The following is a 23028-nucleotide window of genomic DNA, read 5'->3' as shown; positions in this document are numbered from 1 at the left end:
AAACCTGTACAGGCACATGTACCAACTTTGTCATGTCCTAAGCAGGTTAGTTCTTTTACTGGGTCTTGAAAGCTTTTTTCTAGCGAGTAACACAGTATTTCTTAATAACAGAAGTTCTTAAGAGCCAGATGCTTGCAATTGTGGCGTCTGTTTGGGGAAAGAGTTAGTTAAAGTAATCTTGAGGCATTAACTCTTTTGCTTCTCAAGGCCATTGGTCTCTTTTGTTAGCCTTTTTATAAACATAACATGAGGAAATGTCTAGGCTGCCGGCAATGTTTTCAGCCAGCTGAGCAAATAGGTTTTTTGTTTTTTTTTGTTTTTGTTTTTTTTTTTGCTAAAGGTGGAGGCTCTGATAACTTCTGGTTTATATGTTTAAAGAATGACTTAGGCCGGGCGCGGTGGCTCAAGCCTGTAATCCTAGCACTTTGGGAGGCCGAGACGGGCGGATCACTAGGTCAGGAGATCGAGACCATCCTGGCTAACACGGTGAAACCCCGTCTCTACTAAAAAATACAAAAAACTAGCCGGGCGAGGTGGCGGGCGCCTGTAGTCCCAGCTACTCAGGAGGCTGAGACAGGAGAATGGCCCGAACCCGGGAGGCGGAGCTTGCAGTGAGCTGAGATCCGGCCACTGCACTCCAGCCTGGGCGACAGAGCGAGACTCCGTCTCAAAAAAAAAAAAAAAAAAAAAAAAAAAAAAGAATGACTTAAAGACTCAGAATTGTTGCTGGGCTGGACGGGTCTGGGTTTCCTGACTAAGTAGTATGTGTACAGTGGGGACACCTTGTATAGGTGTTTCTTCTAGCATGGTTATGGGGGGTAACAACAGCAAAACAATGTACAGCATATTCATATCCAGCAAGGACAAAAGAGGTCCTTACCTGGGAAAAAGGTTGAATACAGCAACAGAACAATAGGAAAACAGTTAGTATTACAGGAAAACTGTTAGTCTTAAGATTTTTAACTACATCACTTGCTTGGTAAGTCCTTACGCTTTGGCCGTGAGTAGACTAGACAGCTGCTGGTGTGTGACTAGAGCAGAACTTGTTGTTTCTTCAAGCTTCAGCTGTGCGTAGACTGGTCAGCCTCAGGAGTGACCAGAGCAGGGCTGTCGTCCTCAGCAGCAGCTTGGTCTCGTCTCAGGATCAGCCGGGTTGGATGGTCTGCATCCTGCTGGCTGGTCTACTTGTCCTGAGCTGCCAGTGTTAACTGACTGTGATGGATCTAAGACACAACACCTGCAACTTTAACAGCAATGGGAGTAGACAAGATTACAGTATAGGGCCCATCCTATATGGGTCCTAGAAAAATTAGGTTTTACTTTTTTTACTTTAAACAGAGTCACTAGATTTAAAGGGGTGTCAGGCTTATAGGCATTTGCATGTATTTAATTATGAACACTTTGTATGGCTATTTCTAAAGCCTGCATTTGCTTTTTTAAGGTTAATTCCTTTAGTTGCTGGAGGTCACCTTTAATGTGACCTATGATTTTGGGGTGGCCGACCAAGCAAAATCTTATAGAGCAAATACCTAGTTTGCTTGGTGGGGGTGCACCTGACTCAGAGGAGGGCCATAGGCAAAAACCTGGTTTTATCTTAAATGTATTTCCTGGCAATATTTTTTCAGTAGCTGCTCGAGTGTCCAGTTCATGCGTTCCACCTTTTCTTGAACTTTGTCGTCAATAGGCTGTGTGTAACTTCCATTTTATTTTTAACAGTCTTGTTAAATCTTGCACTATTTCAGCTACAAATGCTGGCCTATTGTCTGACTTTAAAGTTAGAGGCAGTCTAAACCTGGGGATAATGTCTTTTAACAGTACTTTAGTTACTTCTTGTACTTTTTCTGTCCTGGTGGGGAAAACTTTAACTTACCCTGAAAAGGTGCAAACAAGCACTAGCGTGTACCAATAGCCTCCAGCATGAGGCAGTTCTGTAAAGTTTATAAGCAAGTTTTCACAAGGTATGGCTCTTTCTCCCGTTTAAGTTTCTTAGAGGAGGGGTTCTTCCCCACCTTTGTAACTCTATCTAGTGGTTTGGCCATCAGTGAGAAATTGGAATTCAGATACGGCAGAATCCTGCTGCTTTTAACTTCCAATGTGACCATGGGCTCCTGGGAGCCTAATGAGAAGGTGCCTAGTCTGCCCTAGTCTTTACATTCTTCAGCTCCTGCCAGCCTGATCAGATCAGTATTTGGTCCCTCCGAGGTGCGGCAACTCTTGGCCGATGGCCTCTTTGTATTGCAGCCTTGGCCATTTCCTTTACTGCCTTCTAAACATTCACCCTTCTAGTGTCCTTTCTTTTTGCATCTCGCACATTAATCTCTCTCTAGCGTTGTCCGGCTCTTGAATCCTTGCCCAACTTGACTTCTTCCACGTCTACATCTGCATCCACGTCCTCTCACATTGCTAATCTCTCTTTTTATTTATTTATTTTTTTTTGAGACGGAGTCTCGCTGTGTCTCCCAGGCTGGAGTGCAGTGGCGTGATCTCGGCTCACTGCAAGCTCCGCCTCCCGGGTTCACGCCATTCTCCCGCCTCAGCCTCCTGAGTAGCTGAGACTACAGGCGCCCGCCACCGCGCCCGGCTAGTTTTTTGTATTTTTAGTAGAGACGGGGTTTCACCATGTTAGCCAGGATAGTCTCGATCTCCTGACCTCGTGATCCACCCGCCTCGGCCTCCCAAAGTGCTGGGATTACAGGCTTGAGCCACCGCGCCCGGCCTTAATCTCTCTTTTTATAAGAGCTGTTGCTAACAGATTGGCTTTTTTTTCTTAAGTCTTTATTTATTTTTTTCCTTCCTGAGTTCCCCTGCTCCTACGGCCAGCTGGCGGGGCCGGGCAACGGCACAGGCCCTGCCCCCGCGCACTGCTGTCTGTCTCTCCTGTTTTCTTCTGATTTTCTTTTTCACACTTACTCTTAGTCTTTCTTTTTCTTTTGCTCTTTTCCTAGCACCAGTCCCTGGCTCCTTCTTTTTTTAGATAGAGCCGGGCTGGGGAGAGGGACTAATCCTTGGCGTGCCTAGCTGCCACGCTTGTTGCTTTTACTCTTTCTCATTTTGTTCCTTGGTCACAGTTAACATACACCTTGGTGGCCACTTTTATAGACTGGATGATATTCATGCCTGCAGCTTCTGTTTGATGTTACCCTGGGCTTGCTTTACAAATGAAGTATTCACTATATGCTGATTTTCAGCAGCCTCAGGGTTAAATGGGGTGTAAAGCCAGAATGCTTTATAGAGTCTCTTATAAAACTGACTTAGGCTCTTGTCAGCTTCTTGAAGCACTTCTGAAATCTTTTTTATATTAATTGCTTTTTTTCTACCAACTCAGCCTCTGCAGAAGTGCTTCTCAGTACCTCTGCAAACGCTGAAGCTGAGTTGCATTCTCTGGGTCTTTTTCCTCTAGTTTAACAGGCCCTTTTCTTTCTATAATTCTCCATGCACTTGGAGGGTTAAACAGGCATACCGAGAGTTAGTGTAAATGTTTACAGTCTTACCTTCACTGAGTTCTAAGGCCCGAATTAAAGCAATGAGCTCAGCTTAACAACAGTGTCCAGGGTTATCACCGTGTATCCTGCGCATCTATCTCCTTGTGGGTTGATGAAGCTGCTCCCGTCCACGTATAACTGCCAGTCTACTGATGCCCAAGGCTAGTCCCAGAGGTCAGGTCTGCTAGAGTAAAATTGAGTCCAACACCTCTACACAGTTATGCTCAACAGGACTCTAACTGCTGGGAGCAAGGTGGCAGGTTCAGGGTGTTTCCAGTTTAGTAGATTAATGGTTGAAAAGGGTTGATAGATGAAAATCTGTTGCCCCCCCCCATGTGGGCCTGGTCATTATAATAGACAGGCCCTCGTGTTTCCCTGAGAGGCATTTGCATAGCTTGAGCAAGACCAGATTTGAGACGGCCCACTTGACTATCTTGACTTCCTTCCTGGCCTCTTGAGGCTCCGATCCTCCCCTTCGAGGTGAGACCTGGGGCGTGTTAGTTCCTGAATCTGGTTTCTGAGGGGGCTGTTGGTCTTAGTAAAGGGGGGTAGGCTGGGACATATGGAGAAAGAATTTCTGTTATCTCTGGCCGTTCCTGCAAAACTGGCTTCTCTTGCTGTTTCTGGCACTCCCTTTTTAACTGTGTGTCTGCTGCTGAAACTGCTCTTACTTTTACTTTTGGCTTTTTTTTGCAAAAAGCTGTTAAACGGGGCTAAATTTATGCCGATTTTGTCTATATTATATTTAATCATGAGTCAATATAAAGGAATTGATCTAGGTATACTGGCTGTCCTCTGACCCCTGTCACCACCTTAAATACATGGCCAATTGTTCCCTGTCTATAGTTCCTTCGGTGGGCCATCCAACACCAAAAGAGAGCAATTATAATTCACACAGAGTTCTTAACCTCTGGGGGGGTTAACTTAACTCTATAATCCCCTGCAAAACCTTTCTTAAGGTTCTGTAACATGCATTTTAATAGAGTAAGTTTTGGTGATTTGATGACTTTCCTTTTATTTTTCTTTTCTTGATTTTTTTTTTTTTTTAACACAGTTTCTAGCGGAGTGGGCTTACTTTGTGTCTGACCTATTTTTTTCTTGAGACAAAACAACATTCAGACTACAAGAAGGAAAAGGTAGAAGGTCACTCACTCATCTAATTCACACTAAATCAAAATCAAAACTAAAACCAAAGTGTCATTAAAGGCACCTGTTCATCAAGCAATTTAAGCCAAGTCAAAATCAGAACCAAAACCAAAGTGCCAATAAAGGCACGCCTGTTTATCAGGCAATTCAAGTCAAGTCAAAATCAAAACTAAAACCAAAGTATCAAGCAATCCAAGTCAAGTCAAAAACAAAACCCAAAGTGCCAGTACAGGCACGCCATAGGTGATCAGGCCACACTTCCACTCAAATGGAGTGGGCAAGTTCCAAAGACCAGTCTTACCAAGTTTCAGATGTCCAGACTTAAAGCACCAATTCCTTCCCAGTGTTCAGTCACTGTGTTGATCCTCCACGGGGGCCTGCCATGCACCGCTCTGATGAGGTGTTCCACTGGGGCAAATGCCTACCTGGGAGCACTCATCAGCATCTGCATTGCTCAAGCTGGCTGGAGTCCCCCGCAGGGATGCTCTACAGGGCAGGCATAAGCTGCCTAAGGGGCTGCCTCGACGTCCGTTAATCACCTCGCTTCCCGGTCAGGAAACCAAGAAATGTAGTGGGACGAGCTGCAGACAAAACTCCTCAGACACGAATTAAAGAAGGAAGAGATTTATTCGGCCGGGATCGTCAGCAGACTTGTGTCTTAAGAGCCAAGCTCCCTGAAAAAGAAATTATTGGCCTTTTTAAAGGCTTAAAACCCTAAAGTGTCCACGTGAAAAGGTCATGATAAATCAAGCAAGCTTGGGGAATGTGACTGGGGGCTACATGCATCAGCTAACAGAACAGAAAGTTTTGCAATGCTTTTTCATACAATGTCTGGAATTTACGGATAACACAAGTAGTTTAGGTCAGGGGTTGATGTTATTATTATTATTTTTTTAACTCCTAGGGCCGGGTGGTGGTGCTAAGGTTGTCTGGCTACTTATCTTACTTTTGTTTCTTTCCAACTTTTTGCTTTCTCTCTTTTCTCCTGTCTTGTGAACTAGGCAAGGTTGGGGGAGGAGGGCAGCAGGAGTAGTAGTGGTCTCCTTCTCAGAATGACCCAAACAGAGTTCTTAATTTTGTGATTTTTGTGATGTACTGGGGAACACAATTTACTACGGGGTATAAATGTGTAAATACACAACTACGATTTGATGTAAGTGACAATAGAGATATGAGCTGAGTGCTGTGAGAACACAGAGTACAGAATTCTCTTTAGTAATTTAGCAGGTTAGAAGTAGAGGCTGGCACGTGCGATGAGTCTGGAGAGAAAGGCGGGATCCAGATACTGAAGGACCTTTGCCTATTACATTGAGTACTTGGTTTATGCTGAGCAGTGGTTGATATACTTTGCCTAAGTTGATTTAATCCTCACAGCATCCTATGGGTACTGTTATCATCTTTACATTACAAGTACAGAAACGGATACACTGAGAGGTTACAACGTGGCAAAGATCATACAAACTAGTACAGAACATACCTGAGCTTTTAATATAGGTAGTTTTTTTCTTTTTTTTTGAGACCGAGTCTCACTCTGTCACCCAGACTGGAGTGCAGTGGCATGATCTCACTCACTGCAACCTCTGCCTCCCAAGTTCAAGCAATTCTTCTCCATCAGCCTCCCGAGTAGCTAGGATTACAGGCATGTGCCACCATGCTTGGCTAATTATTTTGTATTTTTAGTAGAGATGGGGTTTCACTAAATTGGCCAGGCTTGTCTCGAACTCCTGACCTTGTGATCCGCCCACCTCGGCCTCCCAAAGTGCTGGGATTACAGCCTTTGGGCCATCACGCCTGACCTTTTTTAAAAAATTGAGACGGAGTCTTGCTCTGTCACCCAGGCTGGAGTGCAGTGGCGCGATCTCGGCTCACTGCAACCTCTGCTTCCTAGGTTCAAGCGATTCTCCTGCCTCAGCCTTACGAGTAGCTGGGACTACAGGCACATGCCACCACACCCGACTAATTTTTGTATTTTTAGTGCAGACAGGGTTTCGCCATGTTGGCCAGGCTGGTCTCAAACTCCTGACCTCGTGTGATCCGCCCCCTTCGGCCTTTCTTTTTTTTTTTTTTTTTTTTTTTTTTTTTTTGAGACGGAGTCTCGCTCTGTCGCCCAGGCTGTGTTGCAGTGGCGATCTCGGCTCACTGCAAGCTCTGCCTCCTGGGTTCCTGCCATTCTCCTGCCTCAGCCTCCTGAGTAGCTGGGACTACAGGCACCCACCACCATGCCCAGCTAATTTTTTGTATTTTTAGTAGAGACAGGGTTTCACCGTGTTAGCCAGGATGGTCTTGATCTCCTGACCTTGTGATCTGCCTGCCTCAGCCTCCCAAAGTGCTGGGATTACAGGCGTGAGCCACCGCGCCCGGCCCTTCGGCCTTTCAAAGTGCTGGGATTACAGCTGTGAACCACTGTGCCTGGCCGAATATAGGTAGTTTGACTATGGATCCACATCCCTAACCACTATGCCGTGCTTTTTCTCTCTATTAGTATGGATATACTTTCATACTAGTGTATGCAAATCTACTAGCTGTATTTTATTTCTCAGTGTGGTTATACTATAATTTATTTAACTGGATTGATAGAGATTTTTAGTTGTTTCTAGTTTTTAGCAGTTACACATAGTGCTTCAGTGAGGAGTATTTACTTCCCACCTCAAGCTGATTTGGACACCTTCCCACATAATCACTCTTCCCGTCTCCTTTATCATTACTGTATTAATTGATCTCCAAAATTCCTTCAGGGCCATCACCCTAAATTCTGAGATTTGCAGAGCCATAATTCTTAATCTCAGGGCTCTATATATTGTAGATTACTCAATGTGGTAATTGGCAAGGCTCATTTGTACTTTTTTTTTTTTTTTTTGAGATGGAGTCTCCTTTTGTCGCCCAGGCTGGAAGGCAGTGGCACGATCTCGGCTCACTGCAACCTCTGCCTCCTGGGTTCAAGAAATTCTCCAGTCTCAGCCTCCCGAGTAGCTGGGATTACAGGCACATGCCACTGCGCCTAGCTAATTTTTATATTTTTAGTGGAGAAGGGGTTTCACCATGTTGGCCAGGCTGGTCTCAAACTCCTGACCTCAAGTGATCCGCCCACCTCGGTCTCCCAAAGTGCTGAGATTATGCGTGTGAGCCACCGCATCAGGCTAATTTTCATATTATTATTATTATTTAGTAGAGACGGTGTTTCGCCATGTTGGCTAGGCTGGTCTTGAACTCCTGACCTCAAGTGATCCACCTGACTTGGCCTCCCAAAGTGCTGGGATTACAGGCATGAGCCACAGCATTCAGCTGTACTCATTTTCTAAGGATTGAAGGCCAGGGTGACATATTAGTTAACATTTATTGAAGGTTTCCTATACCAAGCACTCTACTAAGTACTTTACATGCATTATTCTAATTGTCTCAGCATTCCTGTGAGCAATTCTATTATTGTCCCTCTTTTTTAAAATGAAGAAACTGAGACTTAAATGATGTGTCTATGGTCATATAGCTAGTAAACAGCTGACTGATTGCAAGGCATATTATATATATATATTTCTGAGACAGGGTCTCACTGTGTCACTCAGGCTGGAGTGCAGTGTGGTACAATCACAGCTCACTGCAGCCTCTACCTCCTGGCTCAAACGATCCTCCTACCTCAGCCTCCCAAGTAGTTGGGCCTACAGGTGTGCATCACCACACCTGGCTAATTTTTACTTTTTTTGTGGAGATGGGGTCTTGCTTTGTTGCCCAGGCTGGTCTTGGACTCCTGGGCTCAAGCAGTTCTCCCTCCTCAGCTTCCCAAAGTGTTGGGATTACAGGCATAAGCCACTGCATCGGGCCAATGCTAATATTCTTAACCCTTGTATTAATTATTTTGCTAGGGCTGCCATAACAAAATACCACAAACTGGGTGGCTTGAACAATGGGAATTTAAGGCTGGGCGTGGTGGCTCACGCCTGTAATTCCAGCACTTTGGGAGGCCGAGGCGGGCAGATCATGAGGTCAGGAGTTCGAGACCAGCCTAGCCAATATGGTGAAATCCTGTCTCTACTAAAAATACAAAAATTAGCTGGGCGTGGTCGCATGCGCCTGTAGTCCCAGCTACTCGGGAGGCTGAGGCAGAAGAATCGCTTGAACCCGGGAAGCAGAGGTTGCAGTGAGCTGAGATCACACCACTGCACTCCAGTCTGGGTGACAGAGCGAGACTCCATCTCAAACAAACAAACAAAAAACAAAACAAACAACAACAACACAAAACAATGGGAATTTGTCGTTTCACAGTCTGAAACCAAGGTGTCAGCAGGGTTGATTCCTTCTGAGAGCTCTGAGGGAGACTGTTCCATGCCTCCTTCCTAACTTCTGGTGATGGCCAGCAATCCTTGGTGCTCCTCAGCTTGCAGCTGCATCTTTCCAAACTCTGCCTCTGTTGTCATGTGAGCACTGTGTGTCTCTATTTTCTTTTTCTTTTTTTTTTTTTTTTTGAGACAGAGTTTCACTCTTTCTCCCAGGCAGGAGTGAAGTGGTGTGATCTCGACTCACTGCAACCTCCGTCCCCCAGGTTCAAGTGATTCTCCTGCCTCAGCCGCCTGAGTAGCTGGGATTATAGGTGCCCAGTACCACGCCCGGCTAATTTTTGTAGTTTTAGTAGAGACGGGGTTTTACCATGTTGACCAGGATCACCTCAAGTGATCCACCCACCTTGGCCTTCCAAAGTGCTAGGATTAAAGGTGTAAGCCACCGCACCCGGCCTTATGTCCCTATTTTCACATGGTCTTTTTCCCTTCTTAGAAAGGCAACAATAATGTTGGATTAGGGCCAACCCTAACAGCCTCATCTTAACACGATTGTATCTGCAAATACCCTATTTCCAAATAAGGTCACATTCGTAGGTACTGGAAATTAAAACTTCAACATCTCTTTAGGGGACACAATACAAACCGTAACAACTCTTATTGCAAAACTCTCCTCAAATCCCCATGGAAAAATAGTTGTTCACTCTTCTTTAACCACTCCCATCAAGAACAGCCAAAGAGTTCTTTCTCTTGAACTACAGCAATACTTTTTTTTTTTTTTTTTTTTTTTTTTTTGAGACGGAGTCTCACGCTGTTGCCCAGGCTGGAGTGCAGTGGCGCGATCTGGGCTCGCTGCAAGCTCCGCCTCCCGGGTTCCCGCCATTCTCCTGCCTCAGCCTCCTGAGTAGCTGGGACTACAGGCGCCCGCCACCGAGCCCGGCTAATTTTTTGTATTTTTTTTTTTTTAGTAGAGACGGGGTTTCACTGTGGTCTCGATCTCCTGACCTTGTGATCCGCCCGTCTCGGCCTCCCAAAGTGCTGGGATTACAGGCTTGAGCCACCGCGCCCGGCCAATACTTTTTTTTTTTTTTAAGATGGAGTTTTGCTCTTGTTGCCCAGGCTGGAGTGCAGTGGTTTGATCTCGGCTCACTGCAACCTCTGCCTCCCAGGTTCAAGCGATTCTCCTGTCTCAGCCTCTGGAGTAGCTGGGATTACAGGCATGTGCCACCACGCCCGGCTAATTTTTGTATTTTTAGTAGAGACGGGGTTTCGTCATACTGGTCAGACTGGTCTGGAACTCCTGACCTCAGGTGATCCGCCCACCTTGGCCTTTCAAAATTATGGGATTACAGGTGTGAGCCACCGCACCTGACCTGCAGGAATAGTTGTTAAAGGGTGTTCTGAGATCAGCAGCATTGATATCACCTGACATACAGGATCTCGGGCCTCATTTCAGATCTAATGAATCAGAATCTACATTGTAGCAAGACCCCTGAGTGATTTGTATGAATTTTGATTTTTTTTGTTTGTTTTTCAAAGTATTACTATCTTTATTATGGTATAGAGTAGTATTTTATACATTAGCTCATTTTATAGCAAAAACATATATGTACAACTGTAGAGAAACCACTGCACAGATAGCTCCAACTTAAATTAGAAAATGTTTTGCCGGGCATGGTGGCTCATGTGTGTAATCCCACCACTTTGGAAGTCCGGCGGGGGGGGGGGGGTGGGGTGTGGATCACCTGAGGTCAGGAGTTCGAGACCAGCCTGGCCAACATGGTGAAACCCCGTCTCTACTAAAAATACAAAAGTTAGCTGGGCATGGTAGCAGGCGCCTGTAATCCCAGCTACTCGGGAGGCTGAGGCAAGAGAATCTCTTGAACCTGGGAGGTGGAGGTTGCAGTGAGCCGAGATCACACCATTGCACTCCAGCCTGGGGGACAAAAGCGAGACTTCGTCTCAGAAAAAAAAAAAAAAGAAAAAAGAAAGAAAATATTTTATCTGTAGAAAATAGTGAAAATTATAACATTTACCAAGGTAGCCCAACAAGTTCATTTAAACCACATAGTAGCTACACACATTATACACTTATAAATAAAGGCTGAATTCTGGAATCCAGGAGAAACTTTAGTTTCATTTATTGAAGCAGCCATATTTTAAGTTATGTGAAGTGAAATTTCTATTGATCTTCCCTCTTACTCTTAATTTATGCCTGATTATTTTTCTTTAAGCTAAATCCATAATCCACAACAAGGTTTTAGCTGTTCTTTTTTTTTTTTTTTGAGACGGAGTCTCGCTCTGTTGCCCAGGCTGGAGTGCAGTGGCACAATCTCGGCTCACTGCAAGCTCTGCCTCCCGGGTTCAAGCCATTCTCTTGCCTCAGCCTCCCGAGTAAGCTGGTTCTACAGGTGCTCGCCATCAGGCCCGGCTAATTTTTTTGTATTTTTAGTAGAGACGGGGTTTTACCGTTTAGCCAGGATGGTCTCGATCTCCTGACCTCGTGATCCACCCGCCTTGGCCTCCCAAAGTACTGAGATTACAGGTGTGAGCCACGGCACTTAGCTGTTCTTTCCTAAAGGACGGGTACCATATCCTTTTAATCTGTTTGATAAGGTACCCATGCCTATCCAAATAATGAAATGGTTCGGTTGTTATTAAAGCATGCCCAGTATTTGGGCAAAACCAGATTCTAATAAATTAAACTGTCACCTAATACCCATGGCTTGATGGGAAGCCATGAGGAACAAGGGTAAAGTGATAAAACTGGCAAGTGGATCAAGGAATAAAAGCCGAGAGAATTCTGAGACCAGAGGGCAAGAAACATCTAGTCAGGATTCAAGGACAGAACTGAAGTTCAAATAGAAAAAGGATGTTGCCTCAAGGATCAGGAACTGAGCTGTCTATCAGAGCCCCTAGTATGTGGTGATCAAACAAGGGGCAGTTAGAGATTAAAGACTGGATTAAGGAAGAGAAACCAAGACCTAGAAAGATTCTAAGTGTTCACAATAATTAAATGAAAACAAGACAGACCATGTGGCTTTAAATTTCCTAGCATAGTATGTTCCAGGATTCCCAGTACAGAAAGAATCTCTGGAAATTAAGGCGAGAAGATAATGCGACTCTTAAGTTCCTGTACTATGTAGAATGTTTCCCAGAGAAATAATATCTGAGAAATCAGGCAGAGTTATCTGGCCAGGGGGTACATCAAGTTCTTCAGTTCCCTCAAAACAACTGAACCACATAAAATTTGTCTTAAAAGGAAGCATCCAAGCAGCTAAAACAAACTTTCAACAGAGATTCAGTTTAACAAACAGATCCTGTACTGTGGCTTTAGGAACTAGGCCATTGACTACCTAAAAACCCCAGCTTGCCCACTTGAATTTAACCTCTAGAAACATTAGTGATCTGTGAAGCTTTCACCATTAAAACAATGCTTTATCATGCAAATCATACTTGTTCTTCTCTTTGCTCTCCAGTTATGAATTTTCTACCTTTTTGCATTTGATTATTTCCAAGGTTTTTTTTTTTTTTTTTTTTTTACATACTCTTCAGCAATGCAAATCTGTGCCCCCTACTCCCTTAAGTCCTTCTTGGTAAATAATGTTAACCTTCCAATAGGAAGAAGCAGAGTACATTATCAGTTAAGCACCAGTTATCCAGACTTCTTACAAAGAAAGCTATGGAGCTACCTTATACATTTGAAATTCCTTAAAGACCCTGGCTTTCTATTAAAATGTACTTTTATATATCCTATCTGTGAAGAATTCACTGAAGCATGAATCACCTTATAATGAGAAGCTAAAAATGTATCAAAATGCACATAAGTATAGGTAATCTATATCAAACATGCTACGTCTTCCAAATCTAGAGCATACACTGGTATAAACTGTATTACAACCCAGCTAAGTTTGAAATCTTGTTTCAAAACATTGCTCAGTATTAAGTCTCAGTAGACAAATAATAGGACCACATGAGAAATTGTTTGACAGGTGGCTGAGAAAACCTTAACTTCCAAAGGCTCAAAGTGGTCCTCCAGAGACTGTTACACTCCCTTAAGTATTTACTTTAGGGAAGGACACTATTAAGGGACACTTTTGAATATAAAGACAGGTGAACTCACAAAGTATAGGCAGATACATGCTTGATTTTATCTTCTAATCTATAAATAATGCATTAGAATAAAAATGTAATGAATTCATACACCTTTCAAAAAGAAAAACTGATGAAGAAGCAGCAATAAAGTTATAAATGATAATGATCACATGAAATAATTTAGATGAAGCTTGTCTGTCTGAAAGAGACAGGGACTCAGCAAGTGGTCAAAAGGAAGCACAACGTGCTTTTAACTTTGTATGAAAAATAATGTTCAGTTCTATATTGCCAAACATCATTCTCTTTTTGCTATATAAATCTTCTAGTTCTAATTATTGACCAAATGCTTTACTGAAACTCCTCTTCTGGCCTTTGTTTTGGGATCTGTCACTTTTGTTGCTATCTCCTGGTTGCTGTCCTCTCGGGCCTCTATTGCCTTCCCGCTGTCCTCTGAATCTTCTGTTTCCGTCCCGCTGTTCCCTGAAGCCTCGACTGCCTTCCCTCTAACCCCTGAAGCCTCCATATCCTTCCCGTGGTCCTTCTAGCTCTAGTTGCTCTGTGGCCACAGAAAGCTGCCAGCGTGGTGAATCATGCCATTTTTCCTGTATTTCTGTTGCTGATGTGGTGGATACATCAAAGCAAACATCCAGCTTTCCTTTGAGAAAAACCATTCCCTTCACTTTGGAATCAATCTCCTCGACCAGCTGCTCTTTTAAGTTCTTTCCAAGCATAACTAATATTTGGCATTTCAATTGAGCACCACAAGATCATGGTCACAAAACCCACATTTGAGTTGATCAAGGAGCGCTGGTCTACGGACATGGCACCTGAAATATGGGCCAGTGTTGCTGCCAGAGCTTCCACAGCTCCCTTCTCCTCTATCAGCTTCTCAGCTGATTGCTTAAAGTGACTAATGGCAGTGGGAGGCATGGAATCCGAAAGCCTGATGGCATCTTTGCTGGAAACTTTTATTTCTGTTGCAGAAGGAACACCTATTCTTTTGAACTTAATTCCCACTTTTTGCTCCACTTATACTAATTGATATTCTTCCTTGTGCTGATAAAAGCAGATGCACACCCCCGTCCTTCCAGCTCTGCCCGTCCACCCAGATCGATGAATGTAGGACTCAACATCCTTTGGTGGAGAGCTTTGTATAACCAAATGAACCTCAGGGATGTCTAACCCACGTGCAACGACATCAGTTGCTACCAAAACTCCAAAACTACCATTTCTAACACCTTTCAGGGTGATTTCCCTTTGCTTCTGTGGAATGTCTCCATGCAATGACTGGGCATCCTGCTTTATAGCCGAATTCTGGGACAGCTCCTGGGCTTCTTTCTTGGTTTCACGAAAGATGATAGTGCGTCCTTGATGACCACTATATACTCGGATGACCCAATAATTGCTGCCCTCTGAGTCCAGTGGCACTTAATAGCCAGATGCTCTATAGTTTTTGCCATTTTCTGAGTCTTTTTACCGATCAGGTCCACCTGTTCATATGTAGATTTCATGTATTTCTTGGCAACATTAAATACCCAATGAAGGCAAGTTTCAGAAAAAAAGCAATGTTTGGGGATTGTCTTCAGAATCTTTCTTGTATGCCACACTTAAAATCTCTTCCACTTGATCAGCAAATCCCATATCCAACATCTGGTCAACTTCATCCAGGACAACATGCTTAAGTTTGGTGAGATCTAGTTTGACATTCTGTATGCGGTCTTTGATAGGACCTGGTGTCCCAACCAGGATATCAATCCCATTCCCCATGCATTCGAATTGACCTCCGTAGGGAGTTCCACCATAAAAACAAGCCACTGACAGCCTTTTTGTGATGTCACTGAAGTCTTTGCTTACTTGATTTGCCAACTCTCTTGTAGGTGCAAGAACCAGTACCCGAGGGGGACGGCCTCTCTTCCTGTCTTGCAGTTCCCCATGAAGTTTCTCAATCAAAGGGATGGCAAAGGACAATGTTTTCCCAGTTCCTCTCCATGCCTGTGCAATTAAGTCCTTCCTGCTGTAAACATGATGGAATGTCTTTGCCTGTATAGAAAATAGGAAGGTCAGTCCTCAGCCTTTGGGAAGCTTAATAGTTTCTTCAGATATGGGACAATTAGAGAAAGTGCCTTCTTTTTGTTTCACAGGTATTTCCTGCTCTGTCTCACTGTTACTTTCTTCACTGGCAGCTTTATTGGGGTCACAGTCAGGTTCAGAATGAGGAAATCCATTCTTCAGTTTGGGGCTTTTCTCTCCAGTTTCTCCATTTATTTCCTTTTCTTTCTTCATCTTCTTGGGCTTAGGAGCATCTGTTTCTTCCTCAGAAGGCTCCTCATTTTTTATCACTTTTTTGGTTTTAGAAGAAACTGCTTTCTTTTCAATAGGCTCCTTTTTCTTTCTCAAACTTTTGGTTTTAGGAGAAATGTCATCTTGAGATGGCTCCTCTTTCTTTTTTGCCTTTTTGGATTTAGGATAATTCATGTCAATTTCAGAAGGCTCTGTTTTCTTTTTAACTTGTTTAGCTTTGGGGGAAACAGTTTCTTCCTCTTCCGCTGTCTCTTCAGTCTTACTAGATTTTGACTTCTCTTTTTTCTTTCTTTTCAGTTTGCTTTCATAATGTCTCCACTTTTTTCATTGTGGTGTCTGATTCCAAACCAGCATTACTATGGAGTCTTCCCAGCATCTTCAGTGCAGGCTGCCCAGGCCGACCGGTCTTCTCCACTTTGATGTTTAAGAAGCACCGATCTAGGGAATTTGAACAGTTATCTTTAGGTTGTGGCTACTATGGAGTGAATCTGATGAACACTTGCCTGGTAGGGAGAGTTAAATTCATTTTTTGTCTTTGATGCTTCCAATTAGAAATGTAAATATATCTTCATTATGGAAAAATTGGAAAGTGCAGAAGAGTATAAAGAAACAGCAGAATCGTTATTGACAATAATCTCACCACCTAGAGATACCACTGCTAACATTCTGAAACATTTCCCCCTATTTTTATTGCTTCCTTACTTTTACCATAGATAAAGCCAAAATTCTTAATATGCTTAAACTTTATATACTGATACAATTTTATTAGTTAATTTGTATTACCTCACAGTTTTGTGTGGTTAAAACCCAGGAAAATATGTGTATTTTTGAATTTTATAATTTTGCAATATTATTCCTTTGTAACAACTAAGATTATAGAATCAACTAACACCTTAATTTTAGGCCAGATGATCATGGCTGCAGTTTCAGTCTGATAAAAGCATATTTACTCTTCAGTATGCTTAATTTATAGCTTAATTTTCTTAGAAGTAGTGTATCTTGTCTTTACTCTGTTATCAGATTTTATATTTTTTAGTTTCTAAGAAAAGTTCAAACTTTAAAATTTCTTTTTTTTTTTGTAGTCTGTATTAAACAAAAAGAATACTTTCTACCTATGCAACCATGTTGACATTACTATTACATATCACAGGGAAAGTGATACAAATTGGGGTATTGTAAGACTGGTTACTGCTAAACTTGACCCCAAAGGTAATTATAGTTTCTTTTTAATTAGCTCCAATGATTTAAAAATTAATTCAAAATATAGCAATTCTCAACTAGAATCTTCACTTTTGGTATATCTGTGTGATATAACTTTAGGCATACATTTTGAAAAATCAAACGGGCAGTTTTACTCCTTCTACCTATAGTAAGTATCCGGATACCATGCAATGTGAGGAAGAACTGATAGGTCTGGAAGAGAATAGACTTATTGAGGGTATCCTAACTCTCTTCATTTAGCTGCTGTCATATGACACAGGGGTTAGATTTAGATTTGTGTTTCTTCAGAGGACAGATCTAATATCAGTGGAATCTATTAGGAAGGTATCAGCTGAGTCTGCTAATGATTAGAGCCTTCTAGCAGTTGACAAGCAACCTCAAGAATTAGTGAGTACTTTATCCCTGGACGTACGTAGGAAGAGCCTGGATGAGCCAGCTCTTAGAGATAACACAATTAGGCATTCAGCATAGTACCTATTAAGCAAGGAATTGTAAAGGGCGATTCTGCATTGGGTATGAGATCGAGATCAGACAGGTGGCCTTTAACATTCCAATTCTAGGATTCTTTAAACTGTAAGATAAGATTATTACTTACTCCTTTTTTTTTTTTTTTTTTTTTTTTTAACAGAGCCTCCCTATTTTGCCCAGACTGGAGTGCAGTGGCATGATCTTGGCTCACTGCAACCTCCGCCTCCCAGGTTCAAGTGATTCTCCTGCCTCAGCCTCCCGAGTAGCTGGGACTTTAGGCGCAAGCCACCACGCCCAGCTACTTTTTGTATTTTTAGTAGAGATGGGGTTTTACCACATTGGCCAGGCTGGTCTCGATCTCCTGATCTCAAATAATCTGCCTGCCTTGGCACCCAAAGTGCTGGGATTACAGGTGTGAGCCACCACGCCTGGCCCTATTCTTCAATTTTTTTTTTTTTTTTTTTTTTGAGACGGAGTCTCGCTCTGTCGCCCAGGCTGGAGTGCAGTGGCGCGATCTCAGCTCACTGCAAGCTCCGCCTCCCGGGTTCCCGCCATTCTCCTGCCTCAGCCTCCTGAGTAGCTGGGACCACAGGCGCCGCCACCTCGCCCGGCTAATTTTTTGTGTTTTTACTAGAGACGGGGTTTCGCCGTGTTAGCTAGGATGGTCTCGATCTCCTGACCTTGTGATCCGCCCGTCTCGGCCTCCCAAAGTGCTGGGATTACAGGCGTGAGCCACCGCGCCCGGCCACCTATTCTTCAATTAAGAAAGGTAAAGAGGGGACTATATCACACAATGTATAAAATCATGATCCACTGTGGGCAAGGTATTACAAAACCTGAAATATTAGAATGGAGAAAATTATCCCTTGAAACTTAAGTGAAGTGGATTAATATATTAAATGAGGCAGGTATGTTTTCTTTTCTTTTTTTTGTTTTTTTTTTTGAGACAGAGTCTTGCACTGTTGCCCAGGCTGGAGTGCAGTGGCGTGATCTTGGCTCACTGCAACCTCCGCCTCCCAGGTTCAAGTGATTCTCCTGCCTCAGCCTCCCGAGTAGCTGGGACTACAGGCGCGCACCACCACGCCCAGCTAATTTTTGTATTTTTAGTAGAGACGGGGTTTCACAATGTTGGCCAGGATGGTCTCGAGCTCTTGACTTCGTGATCCGTCCACCTTGGCCTCCCAAAGTGCTGGGATTACAGGCGTGAGCACTGGTGCCCGGCCAGGTGTGTTTTTTTTTTTTAAACACAGAACAAGGACTTAGGAAGTCTGGAGTTTAGTCTCATCTCTGCTGGTTCCATTTTGGAAAGCAATCCTGAATTTATAAAAGTGAATTCACCTTCATTGTTTTTAGGCTATTTTACTTTAGCCAAAGTTGTTCCATATTATAACAGCTGATGGACAAAGGGAAAGAACAGTTAGAGAATGTATTGTGTGGATTTTTTTTTTTTTTTTGAGATGGAGTCTCGCTCTGTTGCCCAGGCTGGTGTGTAGTGTCATGATCTTGGCTCACTGTAACCTCTGCCTCCCATGTTCAAGCGATTCTCCTGCCTCAGCCTCCCGAGTAGCTGGGATTACAGGCGCTTGCCAACAAGCCTGGCCAATTTTTGTATTTTTAGTAGTGACGGGGATGGGATTTTGCCATATTGGCCAGGCTGGTCTTGAACTCCTGAACTCAGATGACCCACCTGCCTCAGCCTCCCAAAGTGCTGGGTTTACAGGTGTGAGCCACTGTGCCCAGCCTGTGTGGATCTTTATAGACTTAATTTTCTCATCTGCAAAATGAGAAGACTGAATTAGGAGTTTTTAATGTGGAACCTGATGCATCAACTCCTGGGAATTTTTATTTGTGTAGTTTCCTGAGGAAAAGAGTCCATAAATTTCATTACATAAACAGTCCCATAATAGTTAAGAACACTGGTACTTTCCAACTCCTTTTTTATGTCATAGTTTTTTTTTTCTTTTTTTCTCAGTAAAAGTTAAAAAAATTGTATACATTTAAGGTTTACAATTTGATGTTTTGATATACATACACATAGTGAAATTATTACTAGTCAAGCCAATTAACTTATCCATCTTCTCACATGGTTACCCTTTTTTTTTTTCTGTGATGAGAGCACCTAAAATCTATTCTCATAGCAAATTTTCAGTATATAGTATAATATTATTAACTATAATCCTCATGCTATATATTATATCTCTAGACTTATTCTCCCTACATAACTTCAAGTTTGTACCTTTTGACCTACATCTCCCCATTTCCTGTCCCTCCCCATCCCTGATAACCACTGTTTTACTCTGTTTCTATGTATTAATTTTGTAAAGATTCCATAGATTAGTGAGGTTATGCAGTATTTTCTTTTTTTTTTTTTTTTTTGAGGCGGAGTCTTCACTCTGTCGCCCAGGCTGGAGTGCAGTGGCACCATCTCGGCTCACTGCAAGCTCCGCCTCCCAGGTTCGCGCCATTCTCCTGCCTCAGCCTCCTGAGTAGCTGGGACTACAGGCACCCGCCACCGCGCCCGGCTAATTTTTTGTATTTTAGTAGAGACGGGGTTTCACCGTGTTAGCCAGGATGGTCTCGATCTCCTGACCTCGTGATCCGCCCGCCTCGGCCTCCCAAAGTGCAGGGATTACAGGCGTGAGCCACCGCACCCGGCCGGTTATGCAGTATTTTCTTTCTGTGGCTGGCTTATTTCACTTAACAATGTCCTCTAGGGTTCAAGTGATTCTCCTGCCTTCATCTTTATTGTTGCTAATGACACTATCTCTTTCTTTTTTAAAACATTTAAAAGGCTAAATAGTATTTCATTTTCTGTGTGTACATGTGTGTATTTGTGTGTACCACAATTGCTTTATCCATTTATCCCTCAATGGACACTTAGGTTGTTTTCATATCTTAGTTATTATTCATAATAGCTATTGGTTTCCAGATATATATCTGGAAGTGAGATTGCTGGATTATATGGTAGCTTGATTTTTTAACTTTTTGAAGAATTTACATTCTGTTTTCCATAATGGTTGTACTGACTTACATTTCCACCAACAGCGCACAAGGGATCCCTTTTCTCCACACCCTCGCCAACACTGGTTATCTCTTGGCTTTTTTTTTTTTTTTGAGACAGAGTCTCACTCTTTCCCCCAGGCTGCAGTGCAGTGGCACAATCTTGGCTTACTGCAACCTCCGCCTCCTGGGTTCAAGCGATTCTCCTGCCTCAGCCTCCCGAGTAACTGAGATTACAGGCGCGTGCCACCACACCTGGCTAATTTTTTTGTATTTTTGGTAAAGATGGGGTTTCACGATGTTGGCCAAGCTAGTCTCGAACTCCTGACTTGAAGTGATCCACCCGCCTCGGCCTCCCAAAGTGCTGGGATTACAGGCATGAGCCACCGCACCCGGCCTACCTTTTGATTTTTAATAACAGCCATTCTAATAGGTGTGAGGTGATATCTCATTGTAGTTTTGATTTGCATTTCCCTGATGATTAGAGATATCCAATTCTGTCTGATTTTAGTAAAAGGATTTTCTTTTTTTTTTTTTTTTTTTTGACGGAGTTTCGCTCTTTTTGCCCAGGCTGGAGTGTAATAGCGCGATCTCAGCTCACTGCAACCTCTACCTCCCGGGTTCAAGCAATTCTCCTGCCTCAGTCTCCCAAGTAGCTGGGATTAGAGGCATGCGCCACCACGCCTGGCTGATTTTGTATTTTTTAGTAGAGACAGGGGTTTTCCATGTTGGCCAGGCTGGTTTTGAACTCCCGACCTCAGGTGATCTGCCTGCCTTGACCTCCCAAAGTTGCTGGGATTACAGGCGTGAGTGACCACGCTCGGCTGGAAATTCTTTTAAAATTAGTGGCTGTGTTAAAATTTTGAAGCTTGGCTGGGTGCGGTGGCTAACGCCTGTAATCCCAGCACTTTGGGAGACTGAGGTGGGTGGATCACGAGGTTAAGAGATTGAGACCACCCCGGCCAGCATGGTGAAACCCCGTCTCTACTAAAAACACAAAAATTAGCTGGGCATGGTGACGTGCACCTGTAGTCCCAGCTACTCGGGAGGCTGAGGCAGGAGAATCGCTTGAACATGGGAGGCGGAGGTTGCAGTGAACTGAGATCAAGTCACTGCACTCCAGCTTGGGCCACAGAGCGTGACTCCGTCTCAAAAAAACAAAAAAACAAAAAACAAAAAAAACAAAAACAATTGAAGTTTATTTATTTATTTATTTTTTTTTATTTTTATTTTTTGTTGAGACAGAGTCTCGCTCTGCCGCCCAGGCTGGAGTGCAGTGGCCGGATCTCAGCTCACTGCAAGCTCCGCCTCCCGGGTTCACGCCATTCTCCTGCCTCAGCCTCCCGAGTAGCTGGGACTATAGGCGCCCGCCACCTCGCCCGGCTAGTTTTTTGTATTTTTAAAGTAGAGACGGGGTTTCACCATGTCAGCCAGGATGGTCTCGATCTCCTGACCTCGTGATCCGCCCGTCTCAGCCTCCCAAAGTGCTGGGATTACAGGCTTGAGCCACCGCGCCCGGCCTGAAGCTTATTTTTATCTCCGCAAGGTGTTGCCAATGAGAAATAAAAGAGGAATTAAAAGGTTTAGAGCATATTTATAAATAACAGGAGTCAACATAGCTTCTAAGAGATGTCAAGAAATACCTTACCAATGTCAAGGACAATCATTCATGCTTTTTTGTTTATGTCACTTCCCATATTTGGAAACAGAATTTTAGGGTGATGAACTGTGAGGTCTGACTCAGGCTGCTTGCTCATATTTGAAGGGATTTGATTAAAAAGGTAGTAAACAAAGTGATCGTACAGGAAGCTAATCTCACCAGCTATGTGAAAATCAAACTTAATGCTTCGTAGTCACATCTCATACTCTCAGCCTCAGAGGAAAAAAGCCAAGAAAATAATCTTCTACAGTTGTATTTATTCTACACTGCCTACAGAAATAGTTTACGTGTACATACAATCAAACTTTTATATAATTGCTGTAAAGGTCATTTATGTAGGCCACCCGAGGGCAAGGACTATGTTATAATTTATCTTTTTCAGAATTAAACAAGCTGCCCAAGGCCATGGAAGTGAGTTAGACTTAGCTGTTTGCTAGGTCTACAGTTTGTGTTTTATTTTAGGCACTGTGGCTGGCTAATAATTTCCCTGACTTTAACCATAGTTAATCATCTCTTTTTCTTCTCTTTCTTTCTTTTTTTGTTTTTTTAAGAGACAGGGTCTCACTCTGTCACCCAGGATGGAGTGCAGTGGTGCCATCATAGCTCACTGTAGCCTTGAACTCCTGGGCTCAAGTGATCCTCCCCACCTCAGCCTCCTGAGTAGCAGGGACTACAGGCATGCACCTCCGTGTCTGGCTGTATTTTTATTTTTATTTGTAGAGATGGGGTCTCGCTACATTGCCCAGGCTGGTCTTGAACTCCTGGCCTCAACTGATCTTTCCACCTCGGCCTCCCAAAGTGTGGGGATTACAAGTGTGAGCCACTACACCTGGCCTCTTATTCTTAAAATACTTGCTTCATTTGAGTTTTAGGTTACCAAGCTTTCCTGGTTTCCTGTCTCACTGATCACTTCTTAATCTCCTCCTCATTTTTGTAAACTCCTAATGTGGGAGAGCCCTTAGACTCAGTCTTTGAACTTTTTATCTTCTTTAGTTATACTCATACTTTGGTAGTCTTACCTGTCTCATGGTGTTACCATGATGACTGTTAGATCTCTAGACTTGTATATTTAGCTGTCTATTTGACATGTCTACTTGTTTTTTTTTGTTTTTGTTTTTGTTGTTTTTTTTTTTTTAGATGGAGTCTCGCTCTGTTGCCCAGGCTGGAGTGCAGTGGCGCGATCTCTGCTCATTGCAATCTCTGCCTCCCGGGCTCAAGTAATTCTCCTGCCTCAGTCTCAAGCGATTCTCCTGCCTCAACCTCCTGAGTAGCTTAGGATTATAGGCCATACACCACCATACCCGACTAATTTTTGTATTCTTAGGAGAGACGGGGTTTCATCATGTTGGCTAGGCTGGTTCTGAACTCCTGACCTCAAATGATCTGC

The 23028-nt window shown here is 43.3% G+C and overlaps 1 protein-coding gene and 1 pseudogene across 14 annotated transcripts in view; one reads left to right on the top strand and one right to left on the bottom strand.

The window, feature by feature from the left end:
- Positions 1–23028, top strand: part of LOC112426572 (uncharacterized) — a 123254-nt gene that overhangs the window by 20650 nt on the left and 79576 nt on the right. The gene's annotated exons all lie outside the window — the stretch shown is intronic.
- On the bottom strand, positions 13324–15683 carry LOC105481363 (nucleolar RNA helicase 2 pseudogene; annotated as a pseudogene).

Source organism: Macaca nemestrina, chromosome X (genome assembly GCF_043159975.1).
Source record: "Macaca nemestrina isolate mMacNem1 chromosome X, mMacNem.hap1, whole genome shotgun sequence".
Taxonomy (NCBI): domain Eukaryota; kingdom Metazoa; phylum Chordata; class Mammalia; order Primates; family Cercopithecidae; genus Macaca; species Macaca nemestrina.
This window is presented reverse-complemented; position numbering and strand designations above follow the sequence as displayed.